The sequence below is a fragment of the Lepus europaeus genome, chromosome 14, assembly GCF_033115175.1.
Source record: "Lepus europaeus isolate LE1 chromosome 14, mLepTim1.pri, whole genome shotgun sequence".
Lineage (NCBI taxonomy): Eukaryota > Metazoa > Chordata > Mammalia > Lagomorpha > Leporidae > Lepus > Lepus europaeus.
Window position 1 is genome coordinate 47,770,782 of NC_084840.1, and position 22,882 is coordinate 47,793,663.

Consider the following 22,882-nt stretch of genomic DNA (forward strand, 5'->3'; position numbering starts at 1 on the left):
GCTTCAGGATTTCAGTTACAACTGAAACTTTGTAAAAAGTCCTCCTTCCCTGTCTGAAATTCCACTCTATGGAGGCCCTACTCCCAACTCTCGGCTTTCTTCTAATTCATATTACTATATATCAAAATAATCCTTTATTCTGCCATTCTTTGATTTTTTTCCTGTTGTTTATAATACTGGGTTTTGACTTCTTGTGGGAAATTAATATTTCTTACCTACCAAACAAACCAACCATTTTCCCTCCTCTCAATGTAGTCACAGCATAATGAATCAACTTTTCTATGGTGCATTATCATGACCATAATCTGCACCCATGAGCCACATGAGGCTCTGTGATAAGGTTCCCCCAAATATTTTTCTTTGCTTGATTTTTTCCCACCTCAAATTCATCCACATAACCCCCAGAACAAACCTCCAGTCTTATAAATGCCTGGGGACCGGCAGCTGCCCCACTCCCTGACATGAGGGAGGTGACCCGGCAGCTGGAGCTTGAAGTTTCTTGAACAATTCTCTGAATGTCAGAGCCACTTTGAGTTCCCTCCCTCAGAGGTTTCTGCTTCCTGCAGATTCCTGTGGCTCTCTGGGGTTCTGTGGGAGAAGCAGCTTGCCTCTGGCCAGCTCTGCACCCGAGCCTTGGGTTTCAACCATATTCACACCGCTAAATCAGGTATCACTCATTTGCTTTCCCAATCTTGGTTGACGTCTTTTGTCTGTTGTCATTTCCTCTGCTGTTCTCTTTGTTCTTGTGGGTTTGTTCCTGTTTAATCCTTTAATATCCTCTTAGTGAGGTTTATAGAGGGATCATAAATAAATGCATCTGTTCAATCCACCATGATTATCCAGAAGTCTTTGTACTGATTATTTGCAAAGCATGATTTTCTATGGCATTTGAAAAAACATATTCACATCATATCTCTTTTGTCTACTCAGTTGCCTGCAGGTAACTCCGATCAATTAGAATGGATCTTTTTAGAAGTGGGGCCAACGCTAAGTCCCAGGGAAAATGGTAAAACAGATGAACTTCATGTTCAGTGCTGTTAGCCTCCCCATCCTTGTGCCATTCTCCCCACTTGATGGCACCCTTCCCCGAGATCCACTGTCTTCTCTCCAGGAAAGGTCTTGGGGAGTGAAACAAGGACCCCTGAAAACTATTCCACCTAGAGCATAAATGATTGACATCTTTATTAACATATTAACACAATGTTAATACAACAAACACATCTACAGTGAAATAAACTGGGATCTCCAAAGATGTGTTTTTGGAAACTGTCTGTTCACACAAGAATGTGCAGAGAGGAGTAGGATACAAAGAAACACGAGTGCAAAAGGACAGAGAAAATGCAATGGGAAAGAGCAACAGAAGACAGGTTGGGACAGTGTCCAATTTCAAGAAGTAATTTATTGTTTTCCCTCCTGAACATGAAAATCTCCAAGAAGCCAGAGTAAAAAAGAAAATTCTATGTGCTTCAGAAGCTAGAGTAAGGACAAAGCACTGTGAAGATACAAATATCATGAAAATTCTTTTATGTCTTGTTAATAAAATCATAAAATAAGGAGCCAGTGCTGTGGCGTAACAGTTAAAGCCACCACATCCAGTGCCGGCATCCCATATGGGCGCCGGTTTGAGTCCCAGCTGCTCCACTTCTGATCCAGCTCTCTGCTATGGCCTGGGAAAGCAGTAGCAGATGGCCCAAGTTCTTGGGTCTCTGCACCCGCTCAGGAGACCCTGGCTTCAGATCAGCCCAGCTCCGTCTGTTGCAGCCACTTGGGGAGTGAACCAGCGGATAGAAGACCTCTCTGTCTCTCTCTGCTCCTGCCTCTCTGTAACTCTTTCAAGGAAATAAATCTTTTTTAAAAAATCATAAACAGTGCCCCACATTCCATTTTTACTCCTCCACAGTTAATGCCAGGGAATGTCCTGACTGCCCTGGTGAATGGTACCAGTAACTATAGCAATCAGATTTCAGATAAGAACAGCCAATACATTACTATGGACCAGTCCCAGCTCAAATATAAAGGAAAAGAAGCCACTATTTACCAGAAAGACAGCACTGCCTTTTGACATGATGTGCAAGGAACTCCAGTAACTACTAGAAGTGATTACTGGACCTTTATAGGGGCATGATCGCTAAGACACGATCAGCACACGCAGAGAATTGAAGCAAGATGCTGTTGCTTAGAAGAAAAATAGCAAAAACAGCTGACGAATCAACCTCAATATGCATCTTAATGTATGTGTTGATTTACTTTGAGAGGAATTTGAATTTGCTTATCTGTACATCAGGAGATTGGATCCATGGTTCCCAACGCAGGTGTGTGAAGTGATTTAAAGTACCTAATGCTCAAAAGTTAATCAAGTCTCTTCCAATATCGAGTCACTTTTAAGTCTCAGTCTTATAGCTCCACCATACCAGTGAACTTTATACAAAGTCTCTGACTTCTAAACACAACTCTATGAAGCAGGTTCTTTATGATGGTTAACAAAAGGCATTTTTTCCTCTATGCAGACCCCGGAAATTTCTTACCTAATTTTCCTTTTAAAGATTTATTTTATTTATTTGAAAGGCAGAGTTACAGAAAGAGAGAGGGAGAGATCTTCCATCTGCTGGTTCACTCCCACAATGGCCAGGAACTTCACCAGGGTCCTCTGCCTTGGGGGGCAGGGGTCCAAGCACTTGGGCCATCTTCCACTGCTCTTCAGGCACATTAGTAGGGGACTGGATCAGAAATGGAGCAGCCAGGCCTCAAACCAGCACCCACATGGGAGGCTAGAGTTGCAAATGGTGGCTTAACCCATTATGCCACAACACCACCCCCCTCTTAGCTAAATTTTCTATGGAAGTTTTTTATTTCTAAATCATTGTTCAATTTACAGGAAGAATACAAATCATTTTAGGGTCCAGAAACCAAACAGACACAGCTTAACGGTATTCACACCAGCAGGCACAAACTCATCAGCACCTAGGACCTAGGAACAACACCTACCAGTGGTTTTCCCAACATTCCAAGAATGAGAACTTTGTTTTCATGTCAAAATACATCCATGACAAAACACACAATGATGATAAAACTCTAACACTAGTCATTATCTGAGTGAATCTGTCTACGTTTGAAAATTAGTGCAGAGATTGGTGAGTAGAGATGGAAGGACTCATCAGTTTTTGAACCATACGATGGCAACCACTGACTTACACCTAACTCTAACCATGTCTTACTGTAGACAATCATTAACTTCTCACTGAAACAAAATGGAAAGAAATAGGAAAAATTCATAAGTTGGCCTGGCAAGTTTCTGCCTAATTAGTTCTCATTTTAAATCTAGGGATTTATACTTATTTATTTGAGAGAGAGACAGACAGACAGTGAGGGACAGCTCCTATCCACTGATTCACACTCCAAATGCCTACAGTGGCCAAGGCCAGGCCAGGCTGAAGCCAAGAGTACAGGACTCAATCCAGGTGTCCCTCATGGGTGGTAGGGACCAAAGTACTTAAGCCTTAACCCGCTGCCTCCCATGGTCCTCATTAGCAGGAAGTTAGAGTCAGGAGTCTGAGCTTGATATTGAACTCAAGTACCCCAATGTTTGATGCAGATGTCTTTTAAAAAAAGTATTTATTTATTTGAGAGGCAGAGAGAGAGGGCTCCCATCCACTGGTTCATTCCCCACAGGGCTGCAAGGGCCAGAACTGGGCTGACCTGAAGCCAGTAGCCAGGAGCTTCTTCCAGGTCTCCCACATAGGTGCAGGGGCCCAAGCACTTGGGCCATCTTCCACTGCTTTCCCAGATGTATTAGCAGGGAGCTGGATCATAAGTGGAGCAGCCAGGACTCGAACTGACGCCCATATGGGATGATGGCCCAACACAGGTGTCTTAACCTGCATCTAAATCGTTAACACCAAATGCCCACCCCTGCTTAGTTTTTTAACCAAAATTATTTCCCATTAGAAAAGAAAAAAGTCCAGGCAAGTATTTTTAAAAGTCCTAACTACATAGTATTTATTGTCTGTGACAGTGATTCTCATCAATGTCAGATTTAATAACCTCTTTTTAGAGCAAATACTCTGAAATGACCCCCTTTTTTAATAGTCTATCATTTTCCTATTGCAGTGAGACAAACCATTCCAAAAACAGTTACTTCCCATGACTCCGCAGGTTGACTGGCAGTAATTTTGCTTTACGAGGTATCAGCTGGGGTTCTGGGACCCTTAGGAAGTCAGGATGGGGGCCAGCGCTGTGGCGCAGTGGGCTAAACCTCTGCATGTAGCACCGGCATCCCATATGCGAGTCAGTTCTAGTCCCTGCTGCTCCTTTTCTGATCCAGCTCTCTGCTGTAGCCTGGGAAAGCAGTGGAAGATGGCCCAAGTACTTGGGCCCCTGCACCAGCATGGGAGACCCGAAAGAAGCTCCTGGCTTCTGGCTTCACCTCGGCGCAGCTCCAGCCATTGTGGTCATCTTGGGAGTGAACCAGCAGATGGAAGACCTTTCTGTCTCTTCCTCTCTCTGTCTGTAACTCTGCTTCTCAAGTAAATAAATAAATAATACTTAAAAAAAATAGAAGTCAGGATGAGCTCAATCAGGTAAGTGACAGTTGGGTGCTAGCTACTGGCTAGGAGTGCTGTTGGCGCTGCTGGCATAGGGTCTCCTTTCTCTTCCAGGTCAGCCTCTCCATGTGACCTCTTGGGTTTCCTCCCAGCATGACAGCTGGGTTTAAAGGAGTATTCGTAGAGGCATAGGTGAAAAATGTAAGCTCCTAAGAACAAACCCTAAAGGTTACACCACACTTCCTTGCTGCATTCTGTTGGTCAGGAGGCCCAGGATCAGCCCACATCCAAGGAAAGGGAAGTCAGACTCCACCTCTTGATGGAACAGTGAGGTTAAACCATGAACAAAATTGGGATGAGAGATATGGAGGACATCTTTGGAAATATCTTCTATCACATAGCCCAAAATGAATTTTTTTTTTTTTGGACAGGCAGAGTGGACAGTGTGAGAGAGAGACAGAGAGAAAGGTCTTCCTTTTGCCATTGGTTCACCCTCCAATGGCTGCTGCGGCCGGCGCACCACGCTGATCCGAAGCCAGGAGCCAGGTGCTTCTCCTGGTCTCCCATGCAGGTGCAGGGCCCAAGCACTTGGGCCATCCTCCACTGCACTCCCGGGCCATAGCAGAGAGCTGGCCTGGAAGAGGGGCAACCGGGACAGAATCTGGCGCCCCAACCGGGACTAGAACCTGGTGTGCCGGTGCCACAAGGTGGAGGATTAGCCTGTTGAGCCACGGCGCCAGCCCCAAAATGAATTTCTTAGATAATATGATCTAACTATATCAACAGTGCTTTCAAAATGAAAATAGCACCCTGACAATAATTTAACAGAGAGGGGCCAGCACTGTGGCATAGCAGGTAAAGACACTGCCTGCAGTGCCGGCATCCCACATAGGTGCCAGTTTGAGTCCTGGCTGCTCCACTTCTGATCCAGCTCTCTGCTATGGCCTGGGAAAGCAGTGGAAGATGGCCCAAGTCCTTGGGCCCCTGCACCCGCATGGGAGACCTGGAGGAAGCTCCTAGTTCCTGAACCAGTAAATGGAAGTATCTCTATCTCTCCCTCCAACTCTGCTTTTCAAATAAATAAAATACTTTTTAAAAAATATATATATAAATGCTCAGTTATAACACTAAAAGATTTCTTGAAATAGATCTTTGCATTGACTTAGTAATTACATTCTGACTTAAGAGATGTCATTCCATAAGATACTCCAAAACCCCCAAATAAACATAGGTACAAGAGGACACTAGAACAAAAAACAGTGTTAGAATAAGTAATAACACATCATAATTATTTGTGTGTAAGGAGAAAAGTCATGACATTTTAGAGAGGAAATACAATATTCTCAAAAGTGATCTGGGCCTTATCAACAAAGTATATAATCAAAATCATTCCCTATTTGAGTGTAGAAAACCTATCAATTATTTCAAAATGCTACCACCTTTCAAAGAATACATTTAGCATCCAGTACTTAAAAGGACTTTGGAGAACATGTTTTCAAAAGCCGCAGTGACCGTTGGGTGGAATTTCAGAAAGAAGTAAACAGAAGAAACTACAGCAAAGTTCCCTGATAGATATCAGAGACACCTGAAAGCAAGACTGAAAAACAACAGGCAAGCTTCAGATAAATAATTATTTATTTATTTGAAAGACTGACAAAGGGAGACAAAGAGATTCCATCCACTGGTTCGCTCCCTAAACAGACACAACAACCCTGTCTGGAACTCTATCTGAGTCTCCCACATGGATGGCAGGAACCCAAGTACTTGAACCATCATCTACCGACTGCCAAGTCAGAAGTAGAGCAGCCAGGACTTGAATCAGGCACTTGGATAAAGGGTATAGATGTCTCAAGAGGTAGCTTAATTCTCTCTACCGCAAAGTCTGCCCTAGATAATTTTAAGATGTGATTTTCACATCAATGATTTCTTATTGCTGTACAACAACAACAACAAAAAAAGATAGAGAATGGACTATTTTAAAGTAGCATTAATAAAATGCAGTTGATTTCTGTTTTTCATGTACCTCTTGAAAATATTTGGTTTATTAGTAAAAAGATTCTCAAGTCTCTAAATGCTCAATGCAATCGATTTTCTTGCTTTTACAGTAACTACATGGCTACACTAAAACCGTTGTCAATGAACTGTATGCATCAGGGCTGGAGTAGGAAGACAGGAGTGAGTGGCACACTCTGAGCACAGCATGTAAGGGCTCCTTAAATGCAAACTCAGTAATCCAAGATTAGTCATATTTTCGTATAATTTTTAAAGCATCAAATTAATGCCCCCAAACTTATGAAGAACAAAATTATAAGCTTTAATTAAAGATAAGATCTACAGAGGGAGTAAGTTTTTGGTAATTCTGAAGGAAGAATAGAATTAAATGATCAGTTTATTTTAGTACAAAATATTACAAACCACGCAGTGTTTTTTAATAATATGCATTTTCCATGGGCATTTTGGAGACCCCTGGTATCTTTATACCATTTAAGCTTCCTCTACAGCAATGACTCTTTCCTAAATGATAAGGAACCTTTTTGTATGGCTCCTAATAAAACTTTTTGAAGAAGATAACACTAAGGTATTATTGCCATATTGTAGGGTATTAATCAGCTCATCTTTTGAAACCACAGCAGAACAGCAAAAATGTTTCATTGTACAGAACTGAATCAGCCCTTAGGGTTCTCCAGGCTCTTCTCAGTGCCACTAGTACCACAAATATCCAATCACTGTGTCAGCCAAAAATGTCCCACCTGTCCTGCCTTGCATTGGAGCCGTGGAAGACCACACCATCTGAGAGCAAGCAAATCAATGAGCACAGGCTCTGCCTGTCTTGTGAAAACTGTCTAGGGGCCAGCGCTGTGTCGTATAGCGGGTGAAGCCATGGCCTGCAGTGCCAGATCCCATGTGGATGCCAGTTCAAGCTCCGGCTGCTCCACTTCTGATCCAGCTCTCTGCTATGGCCTGGGAAAGCAGAAGATGGCCCAACTCCTTGGGCCCCTGCACCCACATGGAAGACCCAAAAGAAGCTCCTGGCTACGGATCAGCACAGCTCCAGCCGTTGTGGCCATTTGGGGAGTGAACCAGCAGATGGAAGACCTCTCTCTCTCTCTCACTCTCTCTGCCTCTGTTTCTCTGTAACTCTGCCTTTCAAATAAATAAATAAATCTTTTAAAAAAAAGAAAACTGTCTAAATATAAATCCAAAGTTGATTTCAATTTAATTAAGTCACATCTGAAGGCTCTCTAGGGTTTTTAAAAATTAAAGTTTTAAAGACAATATTTCATGCCCTACATTAAAAACTACACAATGATAAAAGCTTAAAAGTTTTAAAAGCACCCACAATACTAAATAATACTTAATTTAAAGTAGTCCAACAGATTCTGAGAATTGTATTGCTGAAGTTCAGCCTCCACTTGGGAACACCTGTCCTACCTTGTAGTGCCTGGGTTTTAGCCCTGCCTCTGCTTTCAATCCAGCTTCCTGCTAATGTACATCCTGGGAGTCAACAGATGATGGCTTGAGTACTTGTCCCTGCCACCCATGTTGCAGACCTAGATAGATTTCCGGCCTGGTCCAGCTCTGACTGTTGTGAGCATCTGGGGAGTGAACCAACAGATGGAAGGTGAATATCTCTTACCACCACCCTCTTGCTCTTTCAAGTAAGTGAAAATAAATAAAAATTTTAAAGAAAAGTTGTCCAGCAAAAGAGATGATATAACAAGGACTAGCACTGTGGCACAGCAGGTTAAGCTGCTGCCTGCAACACTAGCATCCCATATTAGCACCAGTTTGAGTCCCGGCTGCTCCACTTCCAATCCAGCTCCCTCTAATGTATCTGGGAAAGCAGTGGAAGATGGCCTAAGTTCTTGAGCACCTGCCACTCTTGTAGGAAACCCAGATGAAGTTCTTGACTCTTGGCTTTGGCCTAGCCAACACCTAGCCATTGTAGCCATTTAGGGAGTAAAGCAATGGATGGAAGATTTCTCTCTCTCTCTCTCTCTCTCTCTCTCTCTCTCTCTGTAACTCTGCTTTTCAAATAAATAAATCTTTAAAAAGAGAGAGAGAGAGATGTAACAGTATACTGTCCCTCATTTCTCTTACCTAGCTACTGAATGCAATTAAGGGCTATTATATTTTATTTAAATGTAAACCATGTTTTAAATAGTTTTGTTCCAAATTTAGGCCTTATTGGTGGTATGCTGTCTATTTTTCTGTTATTCTACAGCATCTTACATTAGGATTCAAAGAGATTAAAGGAGGAATCAAAAACTTTAAGTAGGCCGGCGCCGCGGCTCACTAGGCTAATCCTCCGCCTTGCGGCGCCGGCACACCGGGTTCTAGTCCCGGTCGGGGCCCCGGATTCTGTCCCAGTTGCCCCTCTTCCAGGCCAGCTCTCTGCTGTGGCCAGGGAGTACAGTGGAGGATGGCCCAAGTGCTTGGGCCCTGCACCCCATGGGAGACCAGGAGAAGCACCTGGCTCCTGCCATCGGATCAGCGCGGTGCACTGGCTACAGCGCGCCAGCCGCGGCGGCCATTGGAGGGTGAACCAACGGCAAAAGGAAGACCTTTCTCTCTGTCTCTCTCACTGTCCACTCTGTCTGTCAAAAAAAAAAAAAAAAACTTTAAGTAGCCTGTCTTGTTGTTTTTAAACATGCAGTTTTCAAATAGCCTATAAAAATCTGATCTCTGGGCCTTGCATGTGGCGCAGTGAGATAAGCTGCAGCCTGCAAAGCCAGAGTCCAAATACGCTCCCTTCTAATTCACCTGGGAAAGCAGCAGCAGCAGATGGCACAAGTACCTGGGCCCTTGCCACTCATGTGGGAGATCTGAATGGAGCTCTGGGCTCCTGGCTCCTGGCTCCGGTTCTGGGCTCCTGGCTCCCTGGTGGTTATAGCCATTTGAGGACTGAATCAGATGGAAGATTCTCATTCTCTCTCTCTCTCTCTCTCTCTCATATAAATATATTTTTAAAATCTTATCCCTTATATTCTAAAATACAGTAGCAGTGGGAAGACATATACCAAATAACCTTTCTAATACTACCTAAATTTTTTTAAACATTTATTTATTTATTTGAAAGTCAGAGTTACACAGAGAAAGAAGGAGAGGCAGAGAGAGAGAGAGAGAGAGAGAGAGAGAGAGGTTTTCCATCTGCTGGTTCAATTGGCTGCAATGGCCGGAGCTTCTTCCGAGTCTCCCACATGGGTGTAGGGGCCCAAGGACTTGGGCCATCTTCTACTGCTTTCCCAGGCCATAGCAGAGAGCTGGATCGGAAGAGGAGCAGCTGGGACTAGAACCAGCGCCCATATGGGATGTCAGCACTTCAGGCAGTGGCTTTACCCATTACACCACAGCGCCGGCCCCAATACTATCTAAATTTATAAATTACCTACAATGTACAATCTTTTCCCTCAAAAAACTCAAGATGAACGGAGAAAATACTGAGGATGATATAAAGTGATTACTAGTTGCTTACACTGTGATTGTTTGCACAGAAGTTCCAAATGGGGCTGGTGCTATAGTGTAGCAGGTAAGGCTGCTGCCTGAGATACCAGCATCCTTTCTGGACACTGGTTTGAGTCCCAGCTGCTCCATTTCCGATCCAGCTCTCTGGTAAGGAGTAGAAGATAGCCCAAGTGCTTGGGTCCCTGCACCCATGTGGGAGACTCAGATGAAGCTCCTGGCTCCTGGCTCCTGGCCCAGCCCCAGCCATTGTGGCCATTTGGGGAATAAACCATCAGATGGAAGATCTCTCTCTCTCTCTAACTCTTTCAAGTAAATAAATAAATCTTTAAAAAAAATTCCAAAGTGGAAACTTAGAAAATCTTTTTAAATGTATTTTCTAAGTTCAGTGAATGGGTTCTCTCATTCCTATAAGAATGCAAGATAACATATTTTTAAAAAATAATAATAACAATAGTCAGCATCCTCAAGAACAACCTGCCTGTCAATGGACGCCACCACCGGCAGAACAGCAGAACGCAGGCAGCCTGGAGCCCGACGTGGGCGCGAGCTCTTTCCAAGGTCCGGTGCTGCCTTAGCCAGGTTTCCATCGTCATAACAAAACACCCAAGGCTGAGTATTTCACACAAGACCTTGGCTCACAGGTCTGGAGGTCTGAAGGGACTGGCGTCCTGGCTGGAGCCCCCGACTGTATCACAACACAGTGGAGAAGCAAAAAGGAAAAGAGCAGTGTGCAGAAGGGGAAATCTCAGGGTGGGCCAGGCTCCCCAGGCGAGCTCAGGTGTGCCCAGGCTGGTGTGGCCACAGACTGGGCTCCCCTTGCTCTCACAGGAATGGAGAGGTCCTGTAAGAACTGTTAATCTCCTTCCAGGTAATGCCCCCAGTGACCTACTTGGCTCCCGCTGGGCCCCATTTCAGAAAGGTCACCACCTCTCAACATCTGGGGACAGGCTTCCAGCACATGAATTTTGGGGGGACAACTCAAACTACAACCAAACCATAGCAAGTACTTAATCTTGTATTTGTAATTTTGTATCCTTTAAAAACCAAAAATCCTCAAAAGAAAGTGCTTATAAAAATGCTTTGTAAAGTTGTAAAATATGATGCTTATATAAGTATCTGTTATTACCAAGTAACTCTGACTTTCAAATAAATAAGTAAATCTTTAAAAAAGGGCTTATAAAAACCTAAAAGCCTCTAGAAGTGGATTGCTTGGGGTACCCACAGCCTGTATCAGAGCAGCCGTTTTGAGCCCCAGCTCCTCTGCTTCTGTTTCTGATTCAGATCCCTGCCCAAGCACTTGGGAAGCAGAAGATGAGGGCCCAAGGACTTGTGTTATTGCTCCTGTTGCCCCCATGGGGAGACCCAGATGGAATTCCTGGCTCCTGGCTGTTGCAGCCATGTGGGGTGTGAACCAGTAGATCAAAGATTCTCTTTTGGGGCCGACACTATTGCGTGGCGAGTAAAGCCACTGCCTGCAGTGCTGGCATCCCATATGGTGCCGGTTCAAGTCCTGGCTGCTCCACTTCCAATCCAGCTCTCTGCTGTGACCTGGGAAAGCAGTGGAGGATGGCCCAAGTCCTGGGCCCCTGCACCCACATGGGAGACCCAGAAGGAGCTCCTGGCTCCTGGCTTCAGATCAGCTCAGCTCCAGCAGTTGCAGCCAATTGGGGAGTGAACCAGTGGATGGAAGACACCTCTCTTTCTCTCTTTCTCTCTCTCCCTCTCTCCATGCCTTTCAAGTAAAGTGAAAATAATTTTTTTAAAAAGCCTCCAAAATTGCATAAGCTGCAGGCTCCATAAAAGTTGGATTTGTCTGCACTGGGAGCAAATAACATGTGGTTTGCGTGAGTACCTTACTAGGCTGAGCTATTTCCAAACACTGTAACCAGAGAGATATGTTCTGGATGACAAAATTCAATACTACTAAAATGTCAAGTCCCTGGGGCTGGCGCCATGGCACACTAGGTTAATCCTCTGCCTGGGGTGCCAGTATCCCATATGGGCGCAGGTTCTAGTCCAGGTTGCTCCTCTTCCAGGCCAGCTCTCTGCTGTGGACCGGGAGGGCAGTGGAGGATGGCCCAAGTGCTTGGGCATCTGCACCTGCATGAGAGACCAGGAAGAAACTCCTGGCTTCAGATCCACGTAGCTCCGGCCATTGCGGACATTAGGAGAGTGAACCAACAGAAGGAAGACTTTTCTGTCTCTCTCTCACTGTCTATAACTCTACCTGTCAAATAAAAAAAATATATTAAAAAAATGTCAAATCCCTTAAAGAGATTTGTGTGTCTCCTGCAGGTGCAATAAATACTCATATTCCCAGAGCACATAGAAAACAAAACATTGGGAAAATCTAGGAAGCATCTAAATATTTTTGGAAAAGATGATTAATTGAATATAGGTTAAGGGGAGGAATGGTCATTTTCCAGATATAAAACACATGATAGTGTATTTCTCTCACTGAATAAAGAGCTTAAACAATTTTAAAAAATAAACCTTCAGTAACTTAAACAATGTGGTACCGGTACAAAAATGGACACACTAAGACAGACATTAGGACATATAAAATAGTAAAAATTAGGACATATAAAATAGTAAATAATAAAAGATGCACATAAATTCAGTAGGGGAGGGAAGAAGTGTTAAGAAAATGGTAATGTTACAATTGGTTAGATAACTTGGAGTGAGATTCCATTTAGCTCTTAATCTCACACTATTCACTGAAACAAAGCAACAAAGGTAATAAAATACTTTTTTAAATGATTTATTTTTATTTATTTGAAAGAGTTACACAGAGAGGTAGAGATAGAGAGGTCTTCCATCCACTGGTTCACTCCCCAGATGGCTGCAACAGCTGTAGCTGTGCCAATCTGAAGCCAGGAGCCAGGAGCTTCCTCCGGGTCTCCCACATGGGTACAAAGGCCCACGGACTTGGGCCATCTTCTACTGCTATCCCAGGCCATAGCAGAGAGCTGGAGTGGAAGAGGAGCAGCCTCTTCCAGCACCCATATGGGATGCCAGTGCTTCAGGCTAGGGCTTTAACCCACTGCGCCACAGCGCCAGCCCCAATAAAATACTTAAAAAAAAAAATAGATTTTACTTACTTATTTGAAAGGTAGAGTTACAGAGAGGGAGAGACAAAGAGAGAGGTCTTGCATCCACTGGTTGACTCCCAAGGTGGCCACAATGACTGGAGCTGAGCTGATCCAAAGCCAGGAGCCAGGAGCTTCTTTCGGGTCTCCTGTGCGGGTGCAGGGGCTCAGGCACCTGGGCCATGTTCTACTGCTACCCCAGGCCACAGCAGAGAGCTAGATCAGAAGAAGAGCAGCCAGGACTAGAAGCAGCATCCATATGGAATGCCAGCACCACAGGCAGAGGCTTAGCCCATTACGCCACTGCACCAGCCTCTGTAAAAAATACTTCTAGGGGCCGGCGCTGTGGCATACCAGGTGAAGCTGCCCCCTGCAGTGCCCATAGCCAATGTGGGTGCCAGTTGGAGTTCCAGCTGCTCTACTTCCAGTCCAGCTCTCTGCTATGGCCTGGGAAAGCAGAAGATGGCCTAAGTCCTTGGGCCCCTGTACTTGTATGGGAGACCTGGAGGAAGCTCCTGGCTCCTGGCTTCAGATCAGTGCAGCTCCAGCTGTTGCAGCATCAGGGGAGTGAACCAGGGGATGGAAGACCTCTCTCTCACTCTCTGGCTCTGCCTCTCTGTAACTCTGCCTTTCAAATAATTAAATAAATAAATATTTTTAAAAATCTTTTAAAAATACAAAAAAGTAAATGTTAATATTTATCAAATTCTGCAGATGAATTAGACTTTTTACAATTTATTTTCATTTTATTTGAAAGGCAAAGAGCCAGAAGGAGAGACAAGAGGATAGACAGAGGTTTTCCATTTGCTGCTTCACTCCTCAGATGCCCACAATAGCCAGGGCTGAACTTAAGTCAGGAGCCAGGAACTTTAGCCAGGTCTCCCGCATGGGTAGCAAGGAGCTATCACCTGCCTCCTCCCAAGGTGTGCATTAGCAAGAAGCTGGACCATAAGCAGGGGAGCCAGAATCTGAGCCAGGAACTTGGACACTGGATGCAGATGTTCAAGCAGTGACTTAACTGCTATACCAAATGAAATCATTTCTTAAAGCTTGTAAACAATGAAACAATTTACAAAATAAAACAGAACTGACAATATAAAATTTAAATACTTGCACATGAAATATTACCTAAATTAAAGGCAAATAATATATAGGAGAAAATACTTTCTGCGAGTATGTACAATTAACATTGACCTTATATAAAGAGCTCATATACAAACCTATAAGGAAAGCACCCAAGACATCACCAGAGTAATACGCAACAAAACACGCACAATCTGGAAGTTCCTCAGAACGTTCAACATGGTGTTACCATGTGACCTAGCAACCCAAGAGAAATGAAAATATATATCCACTCAAACACTCATACATGAATGTTCATGGATTATTATTCTTAATAATATTATTCTTAATTCACAAAGCATTATTCTTAATTCACAAAGTGGAAACAACCCAAGTATCCATTACCTAATAGATGGATAAATAAAATGAGTTATATTCATACAATGTAATATTATTAGGCAATAAAGAGAAGGGAAGTGCTGCCAATGCTACAACATTGTTGACCTTTGAAAACCCAAGCTAAGTGAAAGCAGGCAATCACAAAAGGCCATAGATTGTATAGTTTAATTTATGTGAACATCCAGAATAAGCAGACACACAAAGACAGAAAGGAGAGATTGGTGGTTGCCTGGGTCTGGGAGAGATCTGGAGGGAAATGAGGGGAGACAGCTAGTGCAGGCAGAGTTCCTTGTTGAAGTAATGAAAATGCTCAGGGCCGGCATCATGGCTCACTTGGTTAATCCTCCAGCTGCAGCGCCGGCATCCCATATGGGCACCGGGTTCTAGTCCTGGTTGCTCCTCTTCCAGGCCAGCTCTCTGCTGTGGCCCAGGAGGGCAGTGGAGGATGGCCGAAGTGCTTGGGCATCTGTACCTGCATGGGAGACCAGGAAGAAGCAACTGGCTCCTGGCTTTGGATTGGTACAGCTATTTGGGGAGTGAACCAATGGAAGGAAGACCTTTCTCTCTGTCTCTCTCTCTCACCATCTATAACTCTGCCTGTCAAATAAAAAAAAAAAAATGCTCAGAAACCAACTGTGATGATGTCTGCACGGCTCTGTGAATGCACTAAAAGTCACTGCACTGTCTGTGGAAAGGCTGAACTGTAGGGTGTGTGATGTATCAGTGTACAGTACTGACGATTGGCCTAGTTGTTAAGCTGCCAGTTATGATGCCTGCATCCCACATCAAAGTGTCCGGCTCTGCTGCCTGCAGTGCCCGCATCCCATATGGGCTCCAGTTCGAGACCCAGCTGCTCCTCTTCCAATCTAGTTCTGCGATGGCCTGGGAAAGCCAGGCCCAATGTCTGGGCCCCTGCACCCCCATGGGAGACCTGGAAGAAGCTCCTGGATCCTGGCTTCAGATCGGCCCAGCTCCAGCTGGTGCGGCCATTTGGGGAATGAACCAGTGGATGGAAGACCATGTAACTCTGCCTTTCAAATAAATACATATAAATCTTTAAATTAAAAAAAAAAAGTGTCTGGCTCCTGATCCTGATTCGTCTCCTGTTAATGCAGACAGTGATGGCTCAAGTAGTTGGTTTCCTGTCACCCATGTGGGAGACTGGATTGAGTTTCTGATTCCTAGGTTTGGTCCCCACCAGTCACTGCAGGCATTTGGGGAGTGATCTGGTAGATGCTCTCTCTATGTATAACTGTTTGCTCTGTCTAGCAAATAACCTAATCACTTGTAAGCATGCATAGTTAAATTACAGAAGTAAGCAAGTTAACAAATATGAGGACATTATAAACATTCCTATCAAGCTAAGAGATACAACACAATAAGTAAATATTTTAGCAACAAAAACAATGGGGTGACAGGTTTTAAATGACAGTTGTCAAGGCTGCTAGAAGTATGCTGAAATAGACATTCTCATATATTGTCAATAGGGGTGCAAACTGACCCAGCCATTTTTCGATGTCAGGTTAGCAATACATGTTTTTTTCTTTAAAGGCATATGCATATGTCTTTTTTAAGCTCTTTTTTTTAAAAGATTTATTTATTTATTTGAAAGTCAGAGTTACACAGAGAGAGGAGAGGCAGAGAGAGAGAAAGAGAGGTCTTCCATCCGATGGTTCACTGCCCAATTGGCTGCGACAGCTGGAGCTGCACCTATCCGAAGCCAGGAGCTAGGAGCTTCTTTTGGGTCTCTCACATGGGTGCAGGGGCCCAAGGACTTGGGCCATCTTCTACTGCTTTCTCAGGCCATAGCAGAGAGCTAGATCAGAAGTGGAGCAGCCGGGTCTCGAACCGGTACCCTATGGGATGCCGGCGCTTCAGGCCAGGGTGTTAACTCGCTACGCCACAGTGCCAGCCCCAAGCAATACATGTTAAGAGGTCTAAATATAGGGGTTGGTGCTATGGCATAGTAGGTTTATGTCTCCACTTGCAGCGCCAGTATCCCACGTGGGTGCTGGGTTCATATCCTGGCTGCTTCTCTTCCAATTCAGCTCTCTGCTATGGCCTGGGAAAGTAGCAGAGGATGGCCCAAGACTGTGGAGACCCAGAAGTTCCTGGCTTTGGCGTGGCCCAGCCCCAGTCATTGTGGCCATCTGGGGAGTGAATCAGCAGATGGAAGATTTCCCCTCCCCCACCTCTTTCTCCTTCTCTTTCTCTGTATGTCTGCCTTTCACCTAAATAAATAAATCTTTCCAAAAAAAAAAGGGGGGGGGGAGTCTAAATATAGTAGCAGTCTGCCTCAGTGGTGTTGCTTATAAAAACATCACTTAAGAAATTTATCCTAAATGTAGGGGCAGGGAAGTCTTCATATACAAAGACCCTGTACCAGTTAGCTTTTCAGCACCATCACTAAATACTTAAGACAAGCTACTTTGTTTTGGCTTATGGCATTGAGGTTCACAGTCCAGGGATGGTGGCCCCCAGGGTCAGCTGCCTGGGGAAGCCTGAGGCTGGCAATGGCTGAGCGTGTGTTGGGGGAATGAGATGATCATGTAGCCAGCCAAGAAGCAGAGGGAACAGCTGGGCTAGGCTGAGGCTCTAATAACCAACACTCTGCTCACAACCTCTTCCCCCAGACATGCCCCCGTGACCCAGGGACCTCCAGCGAGGCCACCTCCTGAGCACCGTAATTGGATTCCGTTTCCACGCTTCCAGCATCGCAACCCATGACCCTTGGGATGAACTCAGGCGCCAAGCACTGTTGAAGTCATAGCAGATTCTCATTTCAGCACTGCATATGACAGCGAAGAAATGAAGCATCATAAATGCTTACTGATACAGAATGGTGAAGTGTGCTAGCGGTATGCATACTAGATTAGATATTATGTAGTAGCTAAAATATGTTCTCATATGGGAAAAATTATTATTATGTGGTACAAGAGAAAAATGACAGTACAAACTGTATATACCATGTCATTAGAACTGAGTTGAACTTTCTGCTTTTTATAAGTTATCACTAATAAACTACATTTATAAATTTTAAAAATATCTGAGAGAAAAAAAGACAACAGACACAGTAACTACTATCTGATGTGTGGTTACCAGTGCTGCAGTGAGCTCTGCTATTCAGAGAGGAGTTTCAAACACAGCATTCAGTGTGTTTTCTGCAGGTGATTTTGCCTCTAGGACTTCCTACTCAACCAGAGTCATTCCTTTTTATTGACACTTCAGCCCTGGCATGGATGCACAAATTAGTGAGAATGTACACCCCAATCCGCGTTACAAGATGTGGTGTGTTTTCCCTTTGGTCTTAACTCTACAGCTCTATTAACAGTAAACATTGACTCCTCAGATCTTTCCAATCTAGACATACTAAATATATTTATAAAATAAAGACAATGTATCACCTACTTTAAATTGTCACCAATAGAATCAAGCACTGTAAACTCTTTAAGGAAACCTAATTACAATCAGAATGCAATTTTTTTTATTCTTTCAAAAATCATCTAGGTGGCAATATTCTTTATACAACAGGTAATTTATTTGTAGTTTTATTTTAAAAACCTATTTATTTGCAATAAAAGATATAATGTGTGTATAATTCTCATTAATAATGTAGCATAAAACTGTTGAAAGCTTTACTTAATATATGCTAAATTGATCTTCTGTATATAAAGATAATTGAAAATGAATCTTGATGTGAATGGAAGGGGAGAGGGAGCGGGAGAGGGGAAGGTTGCGTGTGGGAGAGAAGTTATGGGGGGGAGCCATTGTAATCCATAAGCTGTACTTTGGAAATTTATATTCATTAAATAAAAGTTTTAAAAAATATAGCATAAAAATGCTTTCAAAAAGGTAGATTAGAGATAAGAACAGGATTTTAATGAAAGTTGCAGTTTTTATTTATTTATTTATTTATTTTATTTTGACAGGCAGAGTTAGGCAGTGAGAGAGAGAGGCAGAGAGAAAGGTCTTCCCTCCGTTGGTTCACCCCCCAAATGGTTGCTACTGCCGATCTGAAGCCAGCAGCCAGGTGCTTCCTCCTGGTCTCCCATGCAGGTGCAGGGCCAAAGCACCTGGACCATCCTCTGTGTGTGTGTGTGTGTGTGTGTGTCCCCTCTCTCTCTGGAATTCTGAATTTCAAATAAATAAATAAATCTTACCAAAAAAAATGCAGTACAAACTGTCAGAAATTGTAATTTGATTTTTCAAACCCTGAAGGTTTAGACTCGGGTATTTTGTGTGGTGGTTAGGATGCCACTTGGGATACCTGCATCTCACATTGGAGGGCCTGGGTCTGAGACCTGGCTCTGCTTCTGATTTCAGCGTACTGTTAATCTACGCTCTGAGGAAGACGTGATGGCTCATGTTGGTTCCTGCCACCCACAATGGAGACCCGTGTTTCCTGACTTCAACCTGACTATTGTGAGCATATAGGGAGTGAACCAGTGGATGGAACATCTCTTTCTGTTTCTCTGTGTGTGTCTGCTTTTCAAATAAATAAGTAAATAAATAAAACTTTTTAGAAGCCACTGAATGCTTAACTAGAAGTCATTACTGTCTGTGAAATATTCCTTGCTCTCAATCCACTTCATCTCCTTCCTACCAAAAATCAACATAATCAAAATGCCACATACCTTTTTTCAAGACTATTTTATTTAGACTAAACACTGGCCGGCGCCGTGGCTCAACAGGCTAATCCTCCGCCTGTGGCACCGGCACACCGGGTTCTAGTCCCAGTTGGGGCGCCAGATTCTGTCTCGGTTGCTCCTCTTCCAGTGCAGCTCTCTGCTGTGGCCTGGGAAAGCAGTAGAAGATGGCCCAAGTGCTTGGGCCCCTGCTCCCACTTGGAAGACCAGGAAGGGGCACCTGGCTCCTGACTTTAGATCAGTGCAGCTCCAGCCATTGTAGCCATTTGGGGAGTGAACCAACAGAAGGAAGACCTTTCTTTCTCTCTCTCTCCCTTTCACTGTGTGTAACTCTACCTCTCAAATAAAAAATAAATAAATAAATAAAAAGAACCCAGTGTTGCCTTGGAAACCCTCTTGTTTTTTCCAAATATAACTCTGTTGCTTCATTGTTAAAGCCATAAATATATACTCAGGAGTTATTTTTAAAATATATTGGTAAACACTTCAGAGAAAAACATAGGAATTTATTATACTTGTTGCTTTTCCCTGATCATTATGTGAGAATTCTGAGATTAAAGAGAATCATCTTACCCCCGTACTGTCCTCATATGAATTTCTTGTGTGCCAGAAACTTTGGTAATATAAAGACAAAGAAAAGAAAATATTTATAGTCTGAACTTTCCTTTCCTGTGTATATTGCACACCATATATCAGATTCTGTTATTTTTATCTTCTTTGGCAAATCATTTCTTTGGTATATGTAAGAAAAACAAAAATAAAAATAAAAACAAAGGAAAGTAACAAATTACAAAATTGGGATTATATTTGGCATATTCTTTCAAACTATATAGTGATATAACCACAAATTAATAAAACTAATTTATTTTAAAAAAAACTTGAGGCCGGCGCCATGGCTTAATAGGCTAATCCTCTGCCTTGCAGCACCGGCACACCAGGTTCTAGTCCCGGTCGGGGCGCCAGATTCTGTCCCGGTTGCCCCTCTTGCAGGCCAGCTCTCTGCTGTGGCCAGGGAGTGCAGTGGAGGATGGCCCAAGTGCTTGGGCCCTGCACCCGCATGGGAGACCAGGAGAAGCACCTGGCTCCTGCCTTCGGATCAGTGCAGTGCGCTGGCTGCGGTGGCCATTGGAGGGTGAACCAACGGCAAAAGGAAGACCTTTCTCTCTGTCTCTCTCTCTCACTGTCCACTCTGCCTGTCAAAAAAAAAAAAAAAAAAAGACTATCTGTACATAAGACAAATTAAAGCACTTTAAAAAAAAAACTTGAAAATATTTTAAACCTCTCCTCAATAACTTTGAAGTCAAAAAACAAACAACAATTACAGATTATTTAGAAAATAATGAAAAGGCAGGGGTAGGCACTGGCCCAGTGGTTTAAGAGCCCACTTGGGATGCCTGCATTCCAAATCCAAGTGCCTGTGTTTGAGTCCCGGCTCTGCTCCTAATTCTAGCTTCCTGCTAACTGCCCAAAGTATTTGAGTTCCTGCCAGCCACGTGGAAGACTTAGACTGAGTTTCTGACTCCCAGCTTCGGCGCAGCCTGTGGCTGTTACAAGCACATGGGAGTGAACCAGCAGATAGCAGCCCTCTTTCACTCTCTTCCAAATAAATAAAAATAAGTGAATAAAAAGTTTAAAAAAGAAAATGATGAAGAAAGGAAGACTATATACAAAAATCTTTTATAATTTAAGAATAGTTCTAAATGATATTCCGATTTTTTAAATAAAAATAAGTCAATTAAACATATAAGTTTAAAAATGTAAAGAAAATAAAACTAGCAACATGTTAAGAAAAGACAGGAAGAAATAGTGGGGCCGGCACTGTGGCATAGGAGGCTAAATCTCCACCTGCAGCACCGGTATCCCATATGGGCACCAGTTCAAGTCCCAGGAGCTCCAGTTCTGATCCAGCTCTCTGCTATGGCATGGGAAAGCAGTAGAACATGGCCCAAGTGCCTGGGCCCTTGCACCTGCATGGGAGACCCAGAAGAAGCTCCTGGCTCCTGACTTTGGATCAGCTCAGCTCCAGCCATTGCAGCCATGTGGGGAGTGAACCAGTGGGTGGAAAACTCTCTCTCTCTCTCTCTCTCTCTCTCTCTCTCTACCTCTCTCTAACTCTGTCTTTCAAATAAATAAATAAATCTAAAAGAGAAAAACAAATCCTCATAGCCAGAAAAGGCTATGAGTCGAGCCCAGCAGGCCTCATTCTAATACAACTTCAGAGGAAATCAAATTCTCAAGCTTGGCCAACCCAATACCCAAGGATAGAACCTGTAGGGAAGGCACCAAATGGGGACATCTTGAGCTCCCGCCTTCTCCGATTCTGGGCCTGTAGATGTAGCCCACTTTCTGTTGTCAGAGAACAGCCGCCCCAGCCAGCGTGGAAATGAGGCTGTGTGTGGCAGGACCGTGGGTACCCCTCATTCCTCTGAGCATCAGACAAGTCAGCAAGGGGGACAGAAGAGATGATATCCTCTAAATGAGCCACAGCACAAGCTAAGCAAGCTACCCACAGACGTGATGAGAGCACACAGGTGCTCCTCGCTGTGAAGGGGGAGTACGCCTGGGTAAACCCATCACAAGCAATGCACTTCATCCTCCTACCTGCTGCACATTCCAGTTCAGCACACAGCAGTTACGTCCTCACATGACTGTGTGACTGCCTGGGAGCTGCGCTCTCTGCAGCTGCCCAGCATCATAAGAGACAATGGGCCTGGGAAGCAAATCGAAATTCCAAACACAGTTTCCACTGACCATCGTACAGTAGAAAGAGTGTGAACTTGACAGCATTTGCTTTAAGGACTGATGCTTAGGGTACTGAGTCCAGGAGGGTAGAAGTTAGAGCTATATAACGCAGAGGTGATCCACAGGGAGCATCATGCTGTGAAACAGGCCTGTGACAAGTTCCCTGGGAGACTACAGCTCTTAGATGCTTGCTGACAACATGGCTGCATCCGGCAAAAAGAAATGCCAGTGCTGCCATGGCAGACAAAAAAATAAAGGACCAAAGAGAGCACCCAAGAAAATGGTCCATAGCAGATGCAGGGCTGTCTCCCCTCACCTGCAGTTCCCTTCTGTGGCTTCACTTACCTGAGGCCAACTATTCCAGAAAGAAGCCATTCACAAATTTGAAATTGTGCCCTGTGCTGAGAAACATGTGTGACGAATTCCCCCGTGCCGCTATGCGTGGGATGTGAATCATGCCTTGGTCCAGCGGCTCCTCACTCTACACTGCCTGCCTGTGAGTCATCGGTGGTCCAGGTTATGGGATCCACTGTCGCGGGATCAGAGCTTGTGTTCAATGAATCCTTATTTTACTCACTAATGGTTCCAGAGTGCAAGGGCCATGATGCCAGCATTGCAAAGGCCATGGAGAAATCATGATGTGCTTCCCGTAAGTGAGAAGGTGTTAAGTTCTCTGCTAATAAGGAAAGAAGGGGCCGGCACTGTGGCATGGTGAGTTAACCTACAGCTTGCCATGGCAGCATCCTCGATCAGAGCACTGCTTCCCATCTGCTCCACTTCAGATCCAGCTCCCTGCTAATGTGTCTGGGAAGGCAGCAGGTGATGGTCCAAGTACAAGGACCCCTGCTGCCCACGTGGGAGGCCTGGATGGAGTTCCGGGTTCTGGGCTTCCTGTTGCAGCCATTTAGGGGATGAACCAACAGATAGAAGATTTCTT

At 44.1% G+C, this 22,882-nt stretch overlaps 1 long non-coding RNA gene across 1 annotated transcript in view; it reads left to right on the forward strand.

Moving 5' to 3' along the window:
- Positions 1-17,481, forward strand: part of LOC133773777 (uncharacterized) — a 186,463-nt gene extending 168,982 nt beyond the window's left edge. The window contains exon 4 of the long non-coding RNA XR_009867968.1: positions 17,191-17,481. This is a non-coding gene — a long non-coding RNA (uncharacterized LOC133773777). The remainder of the gene's footprint in view (positions 1-17,190) is intronic.
- The last annotated feature ends 5,401 nt before the right edge of the window (positions 17,482-22,882 follow it).